General features: G+C 37.5%; 1 non-coding gene across 1 annotated transcript; it reads right to left on the reverse strand.

Annotated features, from left to right (window-relative positions):
- Positions 1–23,104: 23,104 nt before the first annotated feature.
- On the reverse strand, positions 23,105–23,211 carry LOC122060335. The gene has a single exon (XR_006134354.1). It is a non-coding gene; the product is annotated as a small nucleolar RNA R71 (small nucleolar RNA).
- Between the last annotated feature and the right edge of the window lie 340 nt (positions 23,212–23,551).

Consider the following 23,551-nt stretch of genomic DNA (forward strand, 5'->3'; position numbering starts at 1 on the left):
GTTTGCGGTGTTTACTATTACATATAGTAATAGATTATATAATGTAGTATTTTTGTGTTAACAACATCGAATATCTATTCTTTCCCACGCAAAAATCGAGCCCTATTCTCTTCCCCCTCCTCCATTCTTATAACATTTGCACATTCTTATAGCCTCTCTCTCTCTCTCTCTCTCTCTCTCTCTCTCTCTCTCTCTCTCTCTCTCTCTCTCTCTCTCTCTCTCTCTCTCTCTCTTATTGGACCAAAAGCCTTAGCCTACCTAATTAAGTTATCATAGAGAAATCATGTCATGGTACAAACATATTATTTTTTTTGTTTTTTCAATAAAGAAGTGAAAGGTATTATTGATATTCCCTAATTAAAGTTGTGAAGATATCAAAAATTGGCAAATTTCCTTAAACCCTTGCTTCTCTCGCTTGTTGCCCAACCCCATACCATACATTGTCCTCAGTTGCAACCATGAACTATAGGAGACCAACATGCTTAAATCGACTTCTCTCTCTCTCTCTCTCTCTCTCTCTCTCTCTCTCTCACACACACACACACACACACACACACACACACACAAAAGTAGGAACAAACTCCCTCATCTAGAGAGATGCAGGTGTTAATTTAGTTGTGAACAAGTAAATCCCTTGTACTCAATTTCTTCTCCACTTTGATACCCCGAATTTGTGTCTTGTGATGCCCTAACTGCAAAAGCATAGATAAACCCCTTTCATTTTTTATTCTTAGGAGAGAGCGTGAATTCCGCTCCGCACCAACACAAGGGCCAACGGGAGCATCAAATGCAATGGTATTTCTACCTTTCATGGCGGGCGAGGTAGTCATTTTAACCTCCCATGTCTCTAGGCTACCTTGCAAGGTTCTTTTACCCTTTTTTTTAGAAAAAATTTCATGTACCACCCATAATTTAAAATGTAATTAGGTGTAACTCCCTCGTTTTGAAAAAAAAAAAATCTTGTACTTCCCCGACTTGCATAATAAAATCACAAATAAATCCATTTTTTTAGTTGAAAAATCATTAAGTGGTAACATAAGGGGTCAATATTTACTAAATGGCCAAAATACCCTTAAAGAAGTGTAAACTTACCATTCTACCCTTCATTGCAAATACCCTCAAATCAAGGTGAAATCAATTAGGGATTCTATACCTTCATTGCTAACCCTTCCTTCTCTGACGAAGGCTATTACTAGCTTCTCAACTAGAAAGTTTAATCGGATCTTTGGAGTACCATATCTTGCATTTCTTTGGAGTACAGAGGTTGAATGGGTGTGATTGCAGGCTGATGAGCGGTGTTGTTGGTAATTGCAATGACTTGTGTTGCATCGGTGATGCTTAAGCTAATGGCAGGATGATGCATAGGCTAGTACATGGTTGGTGTTACTAGTGACGGGCAATGACTAGTGTTGAGATAGAGGATCGCAACAGAAAGGCAGTGGCTATAGGGCAACAATCACCTGCTCAAATTCATACCATCATTGCATTTCTATATAATAACCACCACTGTCATTATATAGAGGGACATAACAGGGTTAAAAGAGTATGTTCAAATTTTAAGTTAACAACTAGGGCTGTAACAGGGTTGAGTGGGGCTGGGATTTTAAAATCCTAAGCCAACGAGTTCGGCCTAGGCCCATCCCAACCCTGACTCAAGGCTCAAAAAATCTAACCCTAACCCGCCCTCAAGGCAGGCTGGGCTGGGTTGCCCTGATTAGCCCTGATATGGGCTTGGGTTTGGTTCAACAAATTCAACGATGTGATTTGAGGCTACTTAACATCCCATAGATGATATTTTGCGATCGACATGCCGCTGCACTTCCAACTAATTCCTTCATCCTTTTATTTTATTTTCTTTATTATTTGTTTGTGATCTATTATGGGAGCTTTTCATAGCTCGGTATGGAATCCTAACGTTTTTCCTTCCCCATTTTCATTTTTTATTTGATATTTGTGCTGGTTTCACCAAGATTGACACTCGCCTGTAATTTGGCTCCGAATATCTCTTTCTAGGTCATCTTCTCTTATCTTGGTAGCACCCTTTTTTGCTTCTTACCATTTAAAGTGGCAGTCACTGCTCTGAAATCCTAGGGCCAATTCCCCCATTGCCATATCACCCTAAAATCAAGGGTTGTGACCATCCCTTGCCCCTACTCTTGATCGAAGGGTCTAAATAGAATCAATTTTCTTTGAGGATTATAAATAAGGCATGAGCTGGGCTAATTTGGGATTGGTTCAGTACATATTTTTGGGCTACGAGCCCATAGACTTTTGTGTTAACGAATCCATGTTGGGTTTATTTTTAATCAAGTGCTTTTAATCAAGAAGCAGGAGAAGAAGGCAAGGCTAGGTTGGGCCCAGGCCTCAACCCAGGCCCGACCCAACTCTAACCCAGGGTCAGTGTCTTTCAACCCTAACCCACACTGAGGTGAGAAATCTTAGCCCAAGCTCTTCGGATATGCTCATGACAGGCCAAGGCAGGTACGGGCCATCATGGCCAAAATTACACCCATACTAACAGCATTGTACATCATGGGTGTGATAGATATTTTTTCAAGGCGAGAGTAACACACCCCATTCCATACAAAACAGGACCAGTGATCGAGTTAACACCTGTTAACCCAAAACCTGCCAGGATCATCTGATAAAGTAACCACGGAACATCATACACACATACTAAGTAAAGCAAATCTTGTATTTTAGCGGAAGTCTTACATATACATACCTGTAAATATCTCAATACTCTTGATACCCAAATTATATTACATAATACATTTACATTTGAGCCCGTAGGCGTGACATATACACAAGAAATATAATTTAAACATCTCGAGCACAAAAGGGGTAGCATTTCCAAAATAATAAAAAAGAATCCCTGTATGGTATCAGTGTTGTTGTCCCGTAACACAACTTTGGCATGGGCACTCGACCTCGTGCCTAAGATCTTTAGGGATCCACCAGTCCTCGATTGGAAACTCCATGGTGGGTCCCGACTCTACTCTTCGGTCAAATAACCTACAAGATCAACTAAAAATGGTGTGCACGTGGGATGAGCTGATTAGCCTAGTAAGTGAAAAGAAAGACCACACAGTATACACAATACAAATGAACCTATAGGTGTGCAATTCATTTTATTATCTTAGTCTACCTAGACAACAATTCTAAGTCATAGGTCATGTGCTACTCGCAACCACAGTGCACGTATGCTCCGAGTTCGAGTCGCAAACCCCATCCCACGATACGCCCATAGGGTTACTGAATAAGGCCATCCATTGGTACCGAAAAAGTAAATTGCCAACCCACGGTGACATTAAAGTAAAATACTGGCCCACAACGACATTTAAGTAAGTTGCCGACCCACGGCGACATTAAATGTAAATTGCCGACCCACGGCGACATTGATACCATACAGGGATTCAATTATTATTGCATAGCAGCCATAAAGGTTTGTTGTCTGAAAGGCCCCTTGCAACTGTTGTAAAAGGGTCACCACATCACCAAGAGTGATGATATGTGGGGGGACCCGAGATTTCATTGACGGATGGGTTACCTTGAATATGCTCCAGATCATGATCCTCTTGTGGTGGTGAATGTGAGGATTGCCCCACGGGTCAAGGACAACAGAAAATGGGTGGTCGACCACAAGAGGTGCCATGGGCACGACCACCGGATCTGGTGCTTACCATGGTGTTCTATACCTGGATTATTCTAAAACATAAGCATTGATTGAGTGCCGCAACATTTGTATATATATTCACAATCAATGCATTTCATGTCACAGGCTACATTGATACACCACACCACATAATCAAATACGTCCACATTAAATATCAATGTACAATTGGGCTCGCAACAATGGTTAACTATGCGGCGAAACACCCCTATTGGCATCTATTTGGGGCCTAGATGGTGCAAATTACTAAAAATCTCCAACACAGGCCAATTTGGGCCTTGGTACTCAAGCCAACGGGCAAGACCGGTGAGCAAGACTGAGCAGGGGCTCGCAGGTCAGTGGCATGTCGGTCTTGTCCGAGACCGATTTAAAGGGGTTTTTAAAAGTCTTATTTCCCACTTTCTCTTCTTCTTCTTTCCAAACTCGACTAGGGCGATTTGGGGGTCCTATCCGATGCTTCAACTCACGATTCCCACTCTGCAAATCGGTGTTCCAACCCTTCTCCATCATCTCAAGTACTCAAGTAGGTTCCTTCTCTCCATTTTCTCTTTGAAATGATGTTTTTCGGTACTCTTTTGTTATAGAAACTTATAATCTCCTCATATACTTCCTTCCATGAAATATTTGTTTTCTTGACAATGTGATGATCCATTTATGCTTTCCACGATTTGTTGGCCTTGATTGACTGATATATATATATATATAGAAATCTCAAATTCTTGCCTTAATTTCTCTGTTTAGGTTTTTATCCTCATTTTTCCTTCTTTACTTCAAATTGATGGTTCAAATGCTATTTCCCACTCTCAATGCACACACACAATAGTAGGGTAATCATTTCCATTTGGGTGTGCATAAGTTTCCTCTCTTTTGACATACCATCGCCCTTTATGGTCAAATCCTTGGAAATTTGGGGGGTTTCTTCATTTCTTTGCTTTTCACTATGAATGCATATATCATAATGTTTATTCTCTTTCAATGGCTAGTAAAATAGTTTGAGTGATTTCATTGTGGGAATACATGAATTTTTCAATTAATTATTTAGGGATTTCCATCCCCTTTCTTTGATTCAATCGTAACCATCTATCATTATGGTTCTTATCACTTCCCTTCAATTTGCATTTGGGCATTAAATAGGTTCTCACACTTATTCACTTCCTCATTACATAATTTTCATTTCCTTCCAGGTTCATTTCTTTAATATCATCGCATTTTGATATTATCTATGCATTTAATGGTTCTCTCATTCATGTCATGGTTCACAAGGTTCATCTCACTCCCCCCTTTTTGAAATACAGCTAATCACATTCTTTTCATATTCTCTATTCATTTACTTACACATCTCCCTTGAAATTTTCAAGATGTCATCAAGGAAAGGAAAAGAGGCATCCTCCTCCTCCAAAAGGAGGAAAACCACAACATCCCAAGGGAGGAATGCGGCTTTGAGTTCTTCTACATCACAAGCCCGACCCACGAGGGAAGCCCCTATTGACCCAATTAACTTTGATGAGAGCCTCTTTCACAATACTGAGGCAGCTATTGCCTAGTCCATCTTCTCTAAAAGCTGGTTATGATGGAGAAGACAGTAGTGACTGAGGACTTTGTGGATTACCAGATGTTGGAGAAATTCACCTCTCTAGGTTGGGATCCCATGCTTCATCCCGATGGTCCCTGCTATAAAAATCTCATTCGATACTTTTATTGCAACTTGGATGTGTCCTACGTGAATGAGAAGTACTCTCTTATTGGTTTGATGAAGAGGGTAAATATTATTCTGACGGTGGACTTGTTGGCCACCATCTTAGGTATTTCCACCGAGGGTGCTCACTTCTACAATCCCTCGAGAATCAAAGTTGTGGGTCCAGGGTTGAGTATTGAGATGCAAGAGCACATCTATAGGACCATTTGTGGTAGGAAGTATTGTCCATTATCTGAGATAGCTTACAATGCAGATGCCTATGTATTCGTCCACTTGGCTCAGTTCAATCTGCTTCCCCGGGCAGGGCACAGGAATCAGGTAAGCTTTATAACAGCTTACATTGGATACTGTACCTCCGTGGCCCTGGAAGAGGGTGCTTCCCGCCTTTGCCTTCCCTATGTTATGATGAAGATGATGGAGTACCATACGGCTCATCCTAATGACTCCGGGTTCCCTTATGGAAGATCACTCACCAAGGTCTTCAAGTATTTCTAAGTGGATCTGACAGGTGAGGAAGGGGAATACATAGGGGACAAGTTCACTAAACAGAACTTGAAGAGGATGGGGTTGCCAGTGCCAATGGGGGCACCACAAGAGGCTGATGAGTATGGGCCAGTGGATATAGAGGCCAAGTATGACAGTGAGGAGGATGAGGATTATTTCCCTCATCCAAATGAGGAGCAAATAGATGAGGATGAGATCCAAGAGGAGGAGCCCTTAGAGTCTAGGGTAGCTGATCTACATTTCAGAGCTCTACCATCTGCAGGTGGGGCCTTTGATTTTCAGAAGTTGATGGACAACATTGGTGCCCTAAAGGAAGGGCAGGACATGATTTCTAAGCAGGTCGAGGAGAGTGTCGCCTGGGAGTTGGCAATATAGAGTAGATTGGGGAAAATGGAGGCTGATTCTCAGATCCTCACAGAGGACTTAGATAAAGTTTCCAAGGGCGTCACTGTTGATTTCTGCCATGTGCAAAGGGAGGTGTCCTAATAAATGATTGATTGGACTTTTTTGGTTACCAATTCCATTGCAAGTCACGGCCTAAGCGAGAAAGTTCATCCACCATGCCCAAATACGATCAATGAAGCGGCAAATCCTTCTCCACCTTCCTTCTTTACTATCCTTCATTCCTTCCTCTGTGTGTGATTATGGTGGTCTTTGATACTTGGTGCTTGTATATTTTGATACACTTTTATGGTTTGGAACTTTGATAGTATCTATGTGGTGGTTTATGACTTTTGGATTATTTTACTTGCTTAATTTATTCTGTTGTGGTTTGGCGGTGATAGTGTGTACGACCCCCCTTTTGTGGTTATCTTTATGTATGTTGTTTATTAGGTGGTATTTGAGATTTTAAAATGTAACCGCAAGCATACGGATCACTGTAGCTACAGGTCGAATACAGGGAGAGCAGCCACTTTATTTTTTGCTTCTTTTAATAATGCGAAAGTGAACCGATTAATGATTGTGATCTAATTCTAATTACTGTCCTAAATATATGTATCCAAAATAACGTCCTAACCATTCGTCATCTAAGAATTTAAACACGTAAGCCACACAATTAAAATTAAATAAATAAATAGCTGAAAATAAACACCCCACGCAATTAAAAAGCAATGAAGGAAAAAAAATACTGAAATAAAAATAAAGTAAAAGAAATGGGATAAAGCTAGAGAGAGACTCACAAGTAGGTTTCTCTACTTAGCCCGAGGGATGCATCATAATATGAGCTTCCCTATTTGACCAGAGAGTCACTCTTACAAGGGTTATTCTACTTGGCTTTAGGAAAAGGGAGACAATTAAAATAAAAACAATAAATTGATGGTTCTATGGCCAGGAGGGGCAAAGCCAACAAATACACTAGCTATGAACCTTGGGGGAAAGGGATAGTAATAATGTAATGACTGAAATTAGAATCCTAAATTAAGAAAGAAAGGGTAGTCAGAAGAGGGAATGAGAAGGGGGAGAGAAGACTACTGAGGGAGCCTATTTACTTGAACTTCAACCTTTGAACCAAAAAACTTGATCGATTTGAGATACTACCAATACTAAAAACCAGATCGGGAATAAACCAAATCTGAAATTTCTAGTACTAGAGAAAAAAATCTGAAGAAAAAAAATTGAACTTGAAAGACAAGCTTCATAGCTTATTCTTGTCACCTAGAACTAAGCCTAGAACTAGAACTTTAAAATTACAACTTCAATTGTTTAAACAATAAAAATAAAATACTGAATAAAAAACAAAAGTGCTTGTATTAATTGAATAAAAAGAATTTACAAAAGTGTTTATAGCATAAACTTAAAACTAGAGCTAGAGAAAGAGATAGAGCAACTAAAAAAAAAACCTAGAAGAATAATGAAATGCCTCCTCCCCTTGTGTTAATTCTATTATATAGAGAATGGGGGAGGGACGCTAAAGATTTTAGCTTCTAAAAAATATATATATTTTTTTTATCTTGTTGATGAAGGGGAGGAGAGAGGAGAGAAAACGTGTGGAGAGAGATCTCCCACAATTTTTCTTGCCTTTTTCTTCCTATTTTTTCTTCCTTTTTCTATTTTTCTCTCTCTTCTTGCACAAGAAACCCCCTTTGGTCGATTTTTCTTTGTTGGATTTGGACAATATTCTATTTTAATAGAAAATTCCATCCATGCACTTGTCTTCTCTTTTTTTTTTTTTTTATTCTTTCCTATTTTTTTCTTTATTTTCTCTCTCTTCTTCAAACTTGCGTACAACTATCTTAGCTAACCTCCTTTAAGTGATGAGTAGGAGAGAGAAAATCTTCTAAAAAAACCTTAATAAAATGGCAACAACTATCTTAGCTGACCTCCTTTAAGTGATGAGTAGGAGAGAGAAAATCATCTAAAAAAACCTCAATAAAATGGCAGCTAAGAGGTTTGAACTTGAGACCTCCTAATAAGCAAGGGATTTTGCACACCACAACTCAGCAACTACGCTAGGTAGTTGTTGTTACTAAAAATGAATCTTCAATCACTTAAGGATGTGATCCATCAATCCTTGTTGGTATTTAGAATGTTCTTTGTACCTCTGGGACAATTGCAAACGGGCTTGTTCTGCATCTCGGTTAAGTTATGATCCATTATTCTTTTTCTGACCTAAAAAGAATAATCACTTGTACGGGTGACCAAACGAATGTGTACTTTTAATTGAACACGTCCATTTTACTAAGAATTTCATCCTCTTCGCAACCATGAAAAGAAATAGGACCTCTTTACGTGTAAGATTGGAGATATAGTGCCCGATAGTCCTTAAGGCCTTAAAAATATAAAACCTGCAAAAAGAGAATAAAACCCAAGGTAGCTCCATTCTAAATATGTAAAATGTATGTTTTACTACACTAGATTTCACACATAAATGTGCTCATCAGAATTCCCCCACACTTAGACTTTGCAAGTCCTCGAGCAAAACAAAAAGAAAAAGAATAAAAACAAAAAAAAACCTAACTCACTTTCGTAGGAATCACGGTAGCACTTAGCATGTGCAACAAGCCTTTAAACCCCTAGGTCACCCCTAGTGGACGAGTTGTGTCTCGTGGGTGTTTGCAGTGAATATACACCCAAAATTTAGAATAAACAAATCCCAACCTTGGATAAAGGTAAGACCCATACTAATCATGAGCAAAGATAATTTCTTTTACAAGGGACCCCCACACTTGAACTTTTATTACCCTTTATCAATTCCAGGCACTAGCATATTTCTTAGTTTGGAACTCACCTCGTCTCTTTCAAAACATCCTTATCTTAAGGTAAAATCACTTGTGAAGAAGTAGGGAATCAATGACTAAGGCATTGGAGTGTTTTTGACCAAACATATTACCAAACATTAATGACATTCGCACATTTTTTTCTCCCTTTTTCGCTTAATAAACTCTATTCTACTCCACTATTTTTGGCCTGATGACATGGTGGAGCAAACACCAGACACCCAAGTTACTATGTAGCTTTGCTTTTTGCATATGCCTATAAAGATAGTGATGCTAGAGTTCCTTCAAAAGTTTCCTCCCAAGGAATTTCGATCAAGACACTATGCTTCCTGAGGCGCAATGACCTGCCTAGTTCCAAGGAAATCAACTCTTATTCTTCTTTATACCTCATTTCACATTTTATTTAAAATTATGCATATATCAACTCATGCTAAATTAAAAAGAAGGTCTCAACTCCAAATCAAAAGTACAAGGAACCCACAGACTTACATTTGATCTAACACCATAAAACAAGGTTCTCTTATTTTTCAAAAGAAAGTCCCATCTTAAGACACCGGCTTGTTTCTTTCTTCTCAATAGGGATTCTATACATTCAAAATGGGTACCTTAATCAAAACTTTTATTTTCATACATCAAGCAACCGAATGGTATGATCATTAGCCAAAAGCCAAAGTAGGACTTCATCCTTAGCAAGCTCAAAAAAAAAAAAAAAAAAACAAATAAAACAAAGTGGAAAAAGCAGAAACTGGTTTCCCTCCCTCACACTTAAGTTATGCAATGTCCTCAATGCATGGAAAGAATTAAAAGCGAAGACAATGCAAGGGGGTCACACTTGATTAAAAGTGAGTCATCAGTGTAAAGAGGTTCAAGGAGATCCATGACCTCTTCACTACCAGTAGTAGAAAACTCGAGGAGCGGTTTCAAACGCTGACCATTAACCTTTGAACTTACCCCTGTTCCTGGATTCAAAATCTTTACAATGCCATGGGGATATATACATTATGGAGAATAAATGGGCCATCCCATCGGGATCTAAACTTACCAGGGAAAAGATGCAATCGAGAGTTGTACAATAAGACCTTATCACCAATTGTAAAAGATTTACGCAGAATGTGCTTATCATGGAAAGCTTTGCTCTTTTCCTTATAAATCCTAGAACTTTCATAGGCATCATTCCTAAGTTCCTCCAACTCAGATAGTTGGAGCCTACGATGAATTCCCAGATCAGAGAAATCAAAGTTGAGCTTCTTGATGGCCCAAAAGGCCTTATGCTCCAACTTAACTGGTAAGTGACAAGTTTTCCCATACACCAAACTGTAGGGAGACTGGGCAAGGTCAGTCTTGAATGTAGTCTGATGGGTCCACAAGGCATCAATGAGCCTAAGGACCAATCCTTACGGTTGAAATTAACAATTTTCTCCAAGATTTGTTTGATCTGCCTATTATACACCTCTACTTGGCCACTAGTTTGGGGGTAATAAGGGGTAGATAACTTATGGGTGATCCCATACTTTTTCATTAAGGCCTCAAAAGGCCGATTACAAAAATGAGTACCCCTATCACTAATTATTGCACGTGATGCACCAAAGAGGGAAAAAAATATTCTCTTTAAGAAACTAGACCACCACTTTGTGATCATTAGATTTAAGGTATAACTTCTATTCATTTAGAAACATAATCAACGGCCAAAGTATGTACAAATTCCCAATGAAATTAAGGAATGGTCCCATGAAATCAATGCCCCATACATCAAAGATCTCAACTACCAAAATAAGGTTGAGGGGCATCATGTTCTTTTTATTGATACGACTAAAAGACTGGCAAGTGGGACAGGCCTTGCAAAAATCAAAAGCATCTCTAAAAAGAGTGGGCTAATAAAATCCGCATTGGAGAACCTTTGAGAAAATCTTCTTAGGTCTAAAGTTTCCACCACATGCATGATTATGAAAAAAAGAGAGCATGAAATGTTGCTTATGATCAAGAACACATCATCGGATAATCTGATCCGGACATATCTTAAACAAGTAAGGATCATCCCAGAAAAAGTGTTTAACTTGGGAATGAAACCTATACTTATCTTGGGTGGACCAGTGATCCGGAGTCACACCTGAAACTAAGAAGTTGACAATGTCAGCAAACCATGGTTCACTGGACATTGTAAATAATTGTTCATCTAGAAAGTTCTCGTTGACTGGAGAATCGACAGTTAAGGAATTGGGAAGTCAGAATAAATGGTCTGCAACTAGGTTTTCAACTCCTTTTTTTATCCCAAATTTCTATATCAAACTCTTGCAAAGGTAAAACCCACCTAATGAGATGGGATTTGGCATCCTTCTTCTGAACTAGCTATCTGAGAGCAGAATGATCAGTATACACCACCACATGTGAACCAACTAAGTAAGACCGAAACTTTTCTAATGCAAACATAACAACTAAAAATTCTTTCTCAGTGGTTGTATAATTGAGTTGTGTATCATCTAAGGTCTTACTAGCATAGTAAATGACAGTAGGCAACTTATTAATCCTTTGACCCAAAGCTGCTCCTATGAAAAAATCTGAAACATCACAAATCAGTTCAAAATGTTCAGTCCAAACAGGTGGTTGAACAATGGGTGCACTGGTCAACTCCTTTTTAAGTTGTTTGAAGGATTCTAGGCACTCTTTAGAAAACTCAGAAGTTTGATCTTTGGCAAGTAATAAAGTGAGAGGTCGGGCTAACTGACTAAAGTTCATAATAAACCTTCTGTAGAAGCCCGCATGCCCTAGAAAAGACCGGACGTCCTTAATAGATTGAAGAGGTGATAAATTATCAATTAAATCTACTTTGGCTTTATCTACTCTAATTCCCTCCTTGGATATTATATGGCCTAAAACAATACCAGACTTAACCATGAAATGACATTTCTCCCAATTCAAAACCAAATTCTTAGATATGCACCTTTTTAAAACTAGAGAAAGATGATGATTACATTCAAAGTAGGAATTCCCATGAATTGAAAAATCATCCATAAATACTTCTAAGAATTTTTTGACCATGTTAGAAAAAATACTCATCATACATTACTGGAACGTAGCAGGAGCATTGCAAAGCCCAAAGGGCATACGCCTGTAAGCAAATGTTCCATATGGATATTTAAAAGTAGTCTTATGTTGGTCCTCTAAAGCAATTGGGATCTGGTTATAGCCAGAATATTCATCAAGAAAATAATAGTATTCATGTCCAGCTAACCTCTCTAACATCTGGTCAATGAATGGCAATGAGAAGTGGTCCTTCCAGGTTGCCACATTAAGTTTCCTATAGTCTTTACACACTCTCCACCCTAATTGGACACGGGTTGGAATTAGGTCATTATTGGCATTAGGAACTACAGTCACACCAGACTTCTTAGGCACTACGTGAACTGAGCTTACCCATTGGCTATCAGAAATAGGATAAATTATTTCATGATCCAAGCACTTTAGGATCTCTTTCTTAATAGCTTCCATCATCACTGAGTTAGCTCTTCTTTGGGGTTCCATGGATGGTTTGAAATCCTCTATAAGATGTTGCACAATAGAAGGGCTTATACACTTGATATCAGCCGTGGTCTAACCTAGGGCTTCCTTATTATCTTTTAACACTTTAAGTAACTCCTCTTCCTAGCTAGAAGTCAAATTTGAAGAAATTATTACAGGAAGAGTCTGGTCAGGCCCTAGGAAATCATACATCAAATTAGATGGCAATTCTAAGATCTAGCTTAGGGGGCTCAACTATGGAAGGTTTGAGAATGGAATTGGAAAGGGGTCCTAAGGGCTCCACAGGTGTGTGAAGACTCAAAACTTCAGAAAAGAAATTTTCACTATCATCTTCCAACTCATCCATACACTCTTGGAATTTTGAATCAAAATCAATATCAAAGTTGGTAACTAAATCATTAGAAAATTCCAGAAAATCCTCAAGCATATTGATCTCTTCTTTCATATGTGGTTGTTTGCCTATCCTAAATATGTAAAACTCAACATTTTGGTTACCAAAAGATAATCTTAAGAAACCATTCTGACAATTGATTAATACATTGCTGGTAGCTAAGAATGGTCTTTCTAAAATTATTGGGATCTCATCCTTGGTTGAGAAAGGCTTGGTATCAAACACAATGAAATCAATAGGGAAAATAAATTCCCCCACCTTTAGTAAGACATCCTCAACCATCCCTTTAGGAATCTTAACAGACCTATCTGCCAACTGAAGAATAGTTCCAGTGGCTTTCAATTCTCCAAATCCTAGTTGCTTATACACATGGTAAGTGTTTGAGATTTTAAATATAACCGCAAGCGTACGGATCAGTGCATCTACGGGTCGAACACAGGGAGAGCAGCCACTTTATTTTTTTTACTTCTTTTAGTGATGCGAAAGTGAACCGATTAATGATTATGATCTAATTCTAATTACCGTCCTAAACATATGTATCTAAAATAACGTCCTAACCATTTGTCATCTAAGAATTTAAAGACGCAAGCCACACAATTAATTAAATAAATAAATAACTCAAAATAAACAAACCACGCAATTACAATTAAAAACAAAAAAGGAAAAAATGCTGAAATAAAAATAAAGTAAAAGAAAGGGGAAAAAGCTAGAGAGAGACTCACAAGTAGGTTTCTCTACTTAGCCCGAGGGATGCATCATAATATGAGCTTCCCTAGTTGACCAGAGAGTCACTCTTACAAGGGTTACTCTACTTGGCTTTAGGGAAAGGGAGACAATTAAAATTAAAACAATAAATTGATGGTTCTATAGCTAGGAGGGGCAAAGCCAACACATACACTGGCCATAAACCTTGGGGGAAAGAGATAGCAATAATGTAACGACTGAAATTAAAATCCTAATTTAAGAAAGAAAGGGTAGTCAGAAGAGGGAATGAGAGGGGGGGAGAGAAGACTACTGAAAGAGCCTACTTACTTGAACTTCAACCCTTGAACTGAAAATTTGATTGATTTGAGATACTACCAATACCAAAAACCAGATCTGGAATAAACCAAATCTGAAATTTCTAGTACTAGAGAAAACAAATCTAAAGAAAAAAAAAATGAAACTTGAAAGACATGCTTCATAGCTTGTTATTGTCACCTAGAACTAAGCCTCAAACTAGAACTTGAAAATTACAACTTCAACTGCTTAAACAATAAAAATAAAAAAACTGAATCAAAAACAAAAGTGCTTGCATTAATTGAATAAAAAGAACTTACAAAAGTGTTTAAAGCATAAACCTAGAACTAGAGCTAGAAAAAGAGAAAACTAGAGAAAGAGATAGAGCAACTAAAAAAAAACCTAGAAGAAGAATGAAGTATCTCCCCTCCTCTTATATGAGTTGTATTTATAGGAAATGGGGAGGTAGGGTAATAAATTTCTCTTTCCTAAAAGGGAGTAACCCACAATTGGTAGTGAGATCTTTTGAACTAAAAGTGCTAAGGTGGAGGAGAGAGAAGAGAGAAATAAACTTGGAGAAATTTTTTATAATTTTGTTTTTGCTTATTTTCTTTCCTTTTTTTTTTCTCCCTCCAAGGGATGATTTTCCTTCTTGCTTTGTGTGATTAGGACAATCTTTTGGTGATGATGTGGAAGAGAGAAGATTTGGACAAGATTTATTTCTCCATTTTTTTTTTTGTTTTCTTGCGCAGGAAACCCCTCTCATGATTTTCCTTGCTTCTAATTTGAAGTGGAAATTTCCTCCATGCCCTTAGTGCTTTAAGTGAGTGAAAAGTAAGAAATCTCCAACAAAATTCTTCAAAAAAAGACAATCATGAGATTCGAACTTGAGACCTCCTGGTGAGCAAGGGAATTTTGCTTACCATAACTCACCAACTACACTAGATAGTTGTTGTTGGAAAGATATGATGCCCGATAATGCTTAAAGTCTTTAAAACACAAAACCTCCAAAAAGAGAGTAAAACCTAAGGTAGATCTATTCTAAATATATAAAATACATGTTTTATTACCCTAGATTTCACACATAAATGTGCTCATCAGAATTTCCCCACACTTAAACTTTGTAAGTTCTCGAGCAAAACAAAAAGAAAATGAATAAAAACAAAAAACTTAACTCACTTTCGTTGGAATCACAGTTGCACTTAGCATGTGCAACAAGCCTTTAGACCCCTAGGTCACCCCTAGTGGACAAGTTGTGTCTCGTGGGTGTTTGCAATGAATATACTCCCAAAATTTAGAATAAATAAATCCCAACCTTGGCTAAAGGTAAGACTCATACCGATCCGGAGCAAAGATAATTTTTCTTGCAAGAGACTTCCACACTTGAACTTTTATTACCCTTTATCAATTTCAGGCACTAGCATATTTCTTAATTTGGAACTCACCTCATCTCTTCCAAAACATCTTTATTTTAAGGTAAAACTACTTGTGAAGAAATAGGGAACCAATGACTAAGGTGTTGGAGTGTTTTTGACCAAAACATATTGCCAAGCATTAATGACATTGCACATTTTTTCTTCTTTTTTTTTTTTTTTTTGCCTAATAAACTCTATTCTACTTCACTATTTTTGGCCTGAATAACATGGTGGAGCAAACACCAGACACCCAAGTTACTATGTAGCTTCGGTTTTTGCATATACTCACAAAGAAATTGATACTAGAGTTCTTTCAGAAGTTTCCTCCCTAGGAATTTCGATCAAGACACCACGCTTCCTTAGGCGCAATGACCTATCTAATTCTAAGGGAATCCACTCTTATTATTCTTTATACCACATTTCACATTTTATTTAAAATTGTGCATTTATCAACACATGCCAAATTAAAAAGAATGTCTCAGCTCTAAATCAAAAGTACAAGGAACCCATAGACTTACATATGGTCCAACACCATAAAACAGGGGTCGCTTATTTTTCAAAAGAAAGTCCCATCTCAAAACACATGCTTGTTTCTTTCTTCTCAACAGGGTTTTTATACATTCAAAATGGGTACCTTAGTCAAAACTTTTATTTTGCACATTAATGAAGCAACCGAATGGTATGATCATTAGCCAAAAGCCAAAGTAGGACTTCATCCTTTAGCAAGCTAAAAAAAAAAAAAACAAAAGGAAAAACAAATAAAACTAAGTGAAAAAAGCAGAAACTGGTTTCCCTCCCCCACACTTTAGTCATGCAATGCCCTCAATGCATGGAAAGAATTAAAAACGAAGATAATGTAAAGGGGTCATACCTGATTAAAAGTTAGTCATCAATGTAAAGAGGTTCATGGAGATCCATGACCTCTTCACTACCAGTAGTAGGAAACTCGAGGAACGATTTCAAACGCTGACCATTAACCTTCGAAATTACCCCTGTTCCTGGGTTTAAAATCTCTACAGCCCATGGGGATGTATATTATGGACAATAAACGAGCCATCCCATCGGGATCTAAGCTTACCAAGGAAAAGATGCAATCGAGAGTAGTACAATAAGACCTTATCACCAATTGTAAAAGATTTACGCAGAATGTGCTTATCATGGAAAGCTTTGGTCTTTTCCTTGTAAATCCTAGAACTTTCATAGGCTTCATTCCTAAATTCTTCCAACTCAGATAGTTGGAGCCTACGATGAATTTTCGCATCAGACAAATCAAAGTTGAGCTTCTTGATAGCCCAAAAGGCCTTATGCTCCAACTCAACTGGTAAGTGACAAACTTTTTCATACACCAGATGGTAGGGAGACTGACCAAGGTCGGTCTTGAATGCAGTCCGATGGGCCCACAAGGCATCAATGAGCTTAAGGGACCAATCCTTATGGTTGGGATTAATAGTTTTCTTCAAGATTTGTTTGATCTGCCTATTAGACACCTCCACTTGGCCACTAGTTTGGGGGTGATAAGGGGTAGATAACTTATAAGTGATCCCATACTTTTTCATTAGGGCCTCAAAAGGCCAATTACAAAAATGAGTACCCCTATCACTAATCATTGCACGTGGTGCACCAAAGCGGGAAAAAATGTTCTCTTTTGGAAACTGGACCACAACTTTGTGGTCATTAGTTTTACAAGATATGGCCTTATCCATTTAGAAACATAATCAACAACCAAAAGTATGTATAAATTCCCAAAGGATTCAGGGAATGGTCCCATAAAATCGATGCCCCATACATCAAAGATCTCAACTACCAAAATAGGGTTGAGGGACAACATATTCCTCTTATTGATACGGCCAAAAGATTGGCAGGCGGGACGAGCCTTGCAAAAATCAAAAGCATCTCTAAAAAGAGTGCGCCAATAAAATCCGCATTGGAGAACCTTTGCGACAGTTTTCTTAGGTCCAAAGTGTCCACCACATGCATAATCGTGACAAAAAAGAGAGAATAAAATGTTGCTCATGATCAGAAACACATCGTCGGATAATCTGATTCGAACATATCTTAAATAAATAAGGATCATACTAGAAAAAGTGCTTAACTTGGAAATGAAATCTATACTTATCTTGGGTGGACCAGTGATCCGGAGTTATACCTGAAACTAAGAAGTTGACAATGTCAGCAAACCATGGTTCACTGGACATTAGAAATAATTGTTCATCTGGAAAGTTCTCGTTGATTGGAGAATCGACAGTCAAGGAATTGGGAAGCCGGAATAAATGGTCTACAACTAGGTTTTCAACTCCTTTTTATCCCTAATTTCTAAATCAAACTCTTACAAAAGTATAATCCACCCAATGAGACGGGCTTTGGCATCCTTTTTCTGAACTAAGTATCTGAGAGCAGAATGATTAGTATACACCACCACATGTGAACTAACTAAGTAAGACTGAAACTTTTCTAATGCAAACACAACCGCTAAAAATTCTTTTTCAGTGGTTGTATAATTAAATTGTGCATCATTTAAGGTCCTACTAGCATAGTAAATGATAGTGGGCAGCTTATTAGTCCTTTGACCCAAAACCTCTTCTATGGCATAATCTGAACCATCACACATCAGTTCAAAAGGTTCAATTCAAACAGGTGATTGAACATTGGGTACATTGGTCAACTCCTTCTTAAGTTGTTTGAAGGATTCTAAGCACTCTTTAGAAAACTCAAAAGTTTGATCTTTGGCAAGTAATGAAGTGAGAGGTCGGGCTAACTGACTAAAGTTCTTAATAAATCTTCTGTAGAAGCCCGCATGCCCTCTAAAAGACCGGACGTCCTTAATAGATTGAGGAGGTGGTAAATTATCAATTAAATCTACTTTGGCTCTATCTACTCTAATTCCCTCCCTGGATATTACATGGCCTAAAATAATACTAGATTTAACCTTGAAATGACATTTCTCTCAATTCAAAACTAAATTCTTAGATGTGCACCTTTTCAAAACTAGAGAAAGATGATGAAGACATTTAGAATAAGAATTCCCATGAATTGAAAAGTCATCCATAAATACTTCTAAGAATTTTTTGACCATGTCAGAAAAGAATATCATTATGCAACATTGGAACATAACAGGGGCATTACAAAGCCCAAAGGGCATACGCCTGTAAGCAAATGTTCCATATGGGCATGTAAAAGTGGTCTTATGTTGGTCCTCTAAAACAATTGGGATCTGATTATAGCCAGAATATCCATCAAGAAAACAACAATATTCATGTCCAGCTAACCTCTCTAACATCTGGTCAATGAATGGCAATGGAAAGTGGTCCTTCCAAGTTACCACATTAAGTTTCATGTAGTCTATGCACTCTCTCCACCCTGATTGGACACGTAAATATATTCTTTCTTGTGGTTTGCATCCTCTCTTATGAATAGCATGTTAAATTGAAGAGTATTACATCTTAACATGAAGTGCAATCTTCAACTTGAATTTGTGGCTCAATAAAATATTGGCTACACAATATTATAAACATCCAATAGAAATTTTGAAGATTTGAAATGCAAAAAAGGATATATCAAAATTCAGAGATAAATAGAGGATCTACTAAGCTTATAGAAATTAATTTTCCAATCACAACACACCTCTAACAGCACTGATTTCAATAACTAAAATCAACAAGACAATTGTTTAGGAACAAAGAAACTCTTCCAAATACTCAAAACTCAGGCCCAAACATAATTCGAGACCCAGCCCCCAAACATATATTTAAGAGTTGTAGTCAATAAGAAATATAACTCAAGCGCTTTTAGTTTTCTCTCTCACTCACTCCTTCCCTGCTATAGTACCTCTGGAACTCTATCCAAGATTGATCACAACAGAAACATACCACCTCATAAGGCCTCAAGATAGTCGATTAGCCTCTTGCATATTTCCATATAATTGCCCCAAGCTTGCATTCTTACCCATATTTTTGTAGTTTTGTGTGTTGTTGCCACAAGATGATTGTGTAGCAACTGCAGATACAAAGATGTTGTTGCAAATGAATAAATAATTGTGAATAATATTATAGAAAGAAACAGTACTGTGTAAAATAAATAATCTGAAAGTTAATTGTCAAATATATATATATATATAATTTGAAAGTTCAACAACAAAATAGGATCTCTTTAGCTAACCTCATTTCATAGCGATGAAACTTTGTTGAGTTAAATTTAGTAGGAAAAGAATACATCAGGTGACTGTACTTCATCCAAACCTTTATATAAAAAAATCTGAGATCATCAAGTAACATTCAAGTTAATTACTAGATCAACCATGATTGGTGGGTAAGCTCTAGAATCCTCAGCAAACTAATAGGTCTCCACTATGGTTGAATTCCAAAGAGGTGGTTCTAGATGGCTTACTTGGTGCCTGAATGTAGCTGAACTCTTCGAATGCATTGGAGATTGTAGTATGACACCATTTGCTGGGAGGATTCCAATAAGAAGACACAATATGACTTACCATCCATATATCACCAAAATGAAAAAACAAAAAAGTGTAAGCAAAGAAACAGCCAACAAGAGAGATTTTTATACCATGAACCACAAAAGAAATAAATCATAATGGAAAGAAGGTGGCTTCATCAACTTGAGCTCTTTCTATTGAGCCAGTTGAACTGCTAATTGAGGTCAAAATAGTGAAGCATTGCAATCATTGTGGCTAGAATTAAAGCTTCGATTATGTAAAGAATGGGCACATTTAGAATGTCCCTCCAGCAACTTTGTGAAAGAGTACAGAGGGAAGAGGGAGAAAGGAAATATCTTTTAACAAGGTTTATGCAATATTGTAATATTGAGATGGGGAGCCTGTACCAATCTTTCTTCTTTGCATTAAATTAACTCATAAAAGGAGAAAGAAACTTACCTCCAACAACTGCTAACAATGATTTCTCAAGAAAGGTACCATGGAATCCCTATTGGGATGGCTACCAACTGGTATGTGGAAAATAACAATCCAGACCAAAACCATCCATGGAACACCATAGTCTGCTATGAAGCCTTGAAGCCAACCTGTGAAAGAACTTGATGAGCATATTTATGTGTCAAATCTTAGGTAGTAAAGCATGCATTTTTACAAATTTAGAATGGAGCTACCTTGGGTTTTTCTCTCATTTTGTAGGTTTTGTATTTAAAAGACCTTAGGGACTATCTGGTGCCATATCTCCAATTTACAAGTAAGGAGGTCCCGTTTATTTTCATAACAGAAAAGAGAATGAAATTATGAGTAAGATGGACGTGTTGCATTAAAAGTACACATTCGTTTTGGCACCCGTACGAGTGATTATTCTTTTTTTTGCCAAAAAAAGAATAATGGATAAGAACAGAACCGAGATGCAGACCCAGCCCTTCTGCAGTTGTCTAGTACAAGAGACAGTCTAGATTCCAACAAAGTAGGAGGGACCCACATTGGGCGCCACACTCTCTCTCCCCTTTGACGATTTTGAAGATCTCCTACATTTTGGGAGATTTGGTTGAAGATCTTCTATTTTCCACCTACTTAAAAGACAAGGGGCATGGACAAAATTTCAAATTCAAATAGAAGATTGCCAAAATCGATTAAAGCAAGGGAAGAAAATTGTCTAAGAGGGGGTTTTGCGCAAGATTGAAGAAGAGAGAGAAAATAAAGAGAAAAATAGGAAAAAAAGGAAAGAAAAATCGTGGGAACCTCCTCTTTTCTATTTTCTCTCTTCTCTCCCCTCCACCTCACAAAATCGTTCGAGTGATCCACCCTTAGGCGTTCTCCTCTTTTCTCCCCTATTTTCTCTCCTACCCTCCACCTCATCACAATCGATTGTCCAAAATCCCACTTTTTAGGAAACTAAAATTCCCCTCTTTCCTTTATAAAAGAATCGACCAAAGGGGGAGAGGGCATACTTCCTTCTCTAGGTTTTCTCTAGTTCTCCTCTTCTCCTAGTTTGTTATGCTCTCTTTTTAGTTCTACTTTTAGTACTTTATTTTTTTCTTTAAACACTTTTGTAATTGGTTTCATTAAATCAATGCAAAGTCTTTTTATGTTTATTTGTTTATGCTATTCAAGTTATTCAAGTTGTAATAATTTTAATTCTCTAGTTCAAAGCTTAGATCTAGGTGACAAGAACCAAGCTTTGGAGGATCTCTATTCAAGTTCAAGTTTAGCTTTAAGATTTATTTTCTCCAGGCCTATCAATTTTAGATTTGGTTTATTCCAGATTTGATATTTAGGGCTGGTAGTATATCAAATCAATCAAGTTTTTAATTTAAGAATTGATGTTCAAGTAGGTAGGCTTCTACATTAGTCTTCTCATCCCCCTTCTCATTCCCTCTTCTTATTATTCATTCATTTTTAATTTAGGATTTTAATTTTTAGTTTTACTTTGACGCTTTCCTTTTCCCCCAAGGTCCTTGGCTAAAATATGTGTTGCCTTTGCCCCCTCTCTAACTATGGAACCATTCTTTTACTTTGATTATTTATATTGCAACCCTTTCCCTAAAGCCAAGTAGAAAAGCCCTTGTACGAATACTCTCTGGTCAAGTAGGGAAGCTCGTATTATTTATGGTGCATCCCTTGGGCTAAGTAAAGATACCTACTTGTGTGCCTCTCTCTAGCCTTATTTCCCTTTTATTTTATTTATTTTATTTCAGCACTTTTCTTTTACTTTTTCTTTATTGCTTTGCTTTAATTATTTAAATTCTTAGATGATGAATGGTTAGAGTTAGATACGAATGGTTAGGTTTTTAATTCCAATTTCCCTAGTTGTGTTGGTTAAGATGTTATTTTAGATGCATGTGTTTTGGGGCGGTAGTTAGAAATAGATCACAATCATCAATTCGTATACTTTCGCGCCACTAAAAGAAGCTAAAAATAAAGTGGCTGTCTCCTTGTGTTTGACCCATAGATATGAAGATCCGTACTCTTGCGGTTACTTTTAAATCTCAAACAAGTTTTTGGCGCCGTTGCCGGGGAGACAGTTCCATGTTATTTTTCGCTTTCTTTTGATAAATCCGAGTACTTTATTTTCTTTTTTATTCATCATTTATTGAATTTCTGAGAAGAAAAACTTGCAATAATAGTTGTATTGGTGGAGGTCGCTAAGCCTCACAGTATGGTAAAGACAGGTTTCGTCCTATAGCAATACCTTAGGAATTGAGCAACCCCAGATCCCTGCCGGTAAGCTCACAAAAATCTAGAAAAAAATCAAATTTTCTATTCTTTTGTAAGTGTGGTAGTCTTATTATAGCTATAGGTAGTGTTTTGTCGCATGAGTGCTGGGTGGGTACATAATACTGTGAATCGGTTAGAAGAAAGAAATCCAACAAGTAGGGACCCTATACGTATACTCTCATCAATACGTTTCATTATAGGAGACCTAGACCAACAACTAAACCGTCCACCACAACCCCCTCCTACTACTTTGAAAGATAGGTTCTACCCTACTAGAGCAACCAACCTTTCTCTATAGTTCTACCACAAGCCCAAGGCAATAATTTTGAGCTCAAATCTCAATTCATCACTATGTTGCCCCATTTCCATGGGCTGAGCTGTGATGATGCATACCTATTCCCCAAGAAATTTGAAGAGGTATGTGTTCTAATTGAAATCCAATAGCTTTCTGATGATGCTGTTAAGCTTAGGTTCATCACTTTTGTATTGAAAGACAAAGCTAATAAGTGGTCCCAACTCATAAGACCAATAAGCTTAGAAGTGATATCCTTTAATTTAGGCAAAAGCCTAGTGAGTCATTTTCTAAATTTATAGAGAGATTCAAGGATCTACTCCAAAAATGCCCTCACCATGGCCTAGACTTATGACATTTATTCCAAATAATTTATGAGGGTATTGATTACCCTACTAAACAAATGATAGAGTCTATATACCCTGGGGGATTCACATCTTTTACAGATAAAGGAAAGGCATGGAAATTCTTACTTGATTTAGCTGACAAAACCCGTGAGTGGAAATTAACCCAAGAGAGTGAAAGAATCATAGGAGAGAAAGGATATTTTGTGGATGGATTAATAGCCAAGGAAGCCCACTTAGATAGTCTTATTAAAAGAATTGAGGCCATTGTTCCTAAATAGCCATCATTAGTCAGTTTTCTTAAGATGTGTGCTTAGTGTCAGTCCCCTGGATATGTCATA

Source organism: Macadamia integrifolia, chromosome 13 (assembly GCF_013358625.1).
Source record: "Macadamia integrifolia cultivar HAES 741 chromosome 13, SCU_Mint_v3, whole genome shotgun sequence".
Classification (NCBI taxonomy): Eukaryota; Viridiplantae; Streptophyta; class Magnoliopsida; order Proteales; family Proteaceae; genus Macadamia; species Macadamia integrifolia.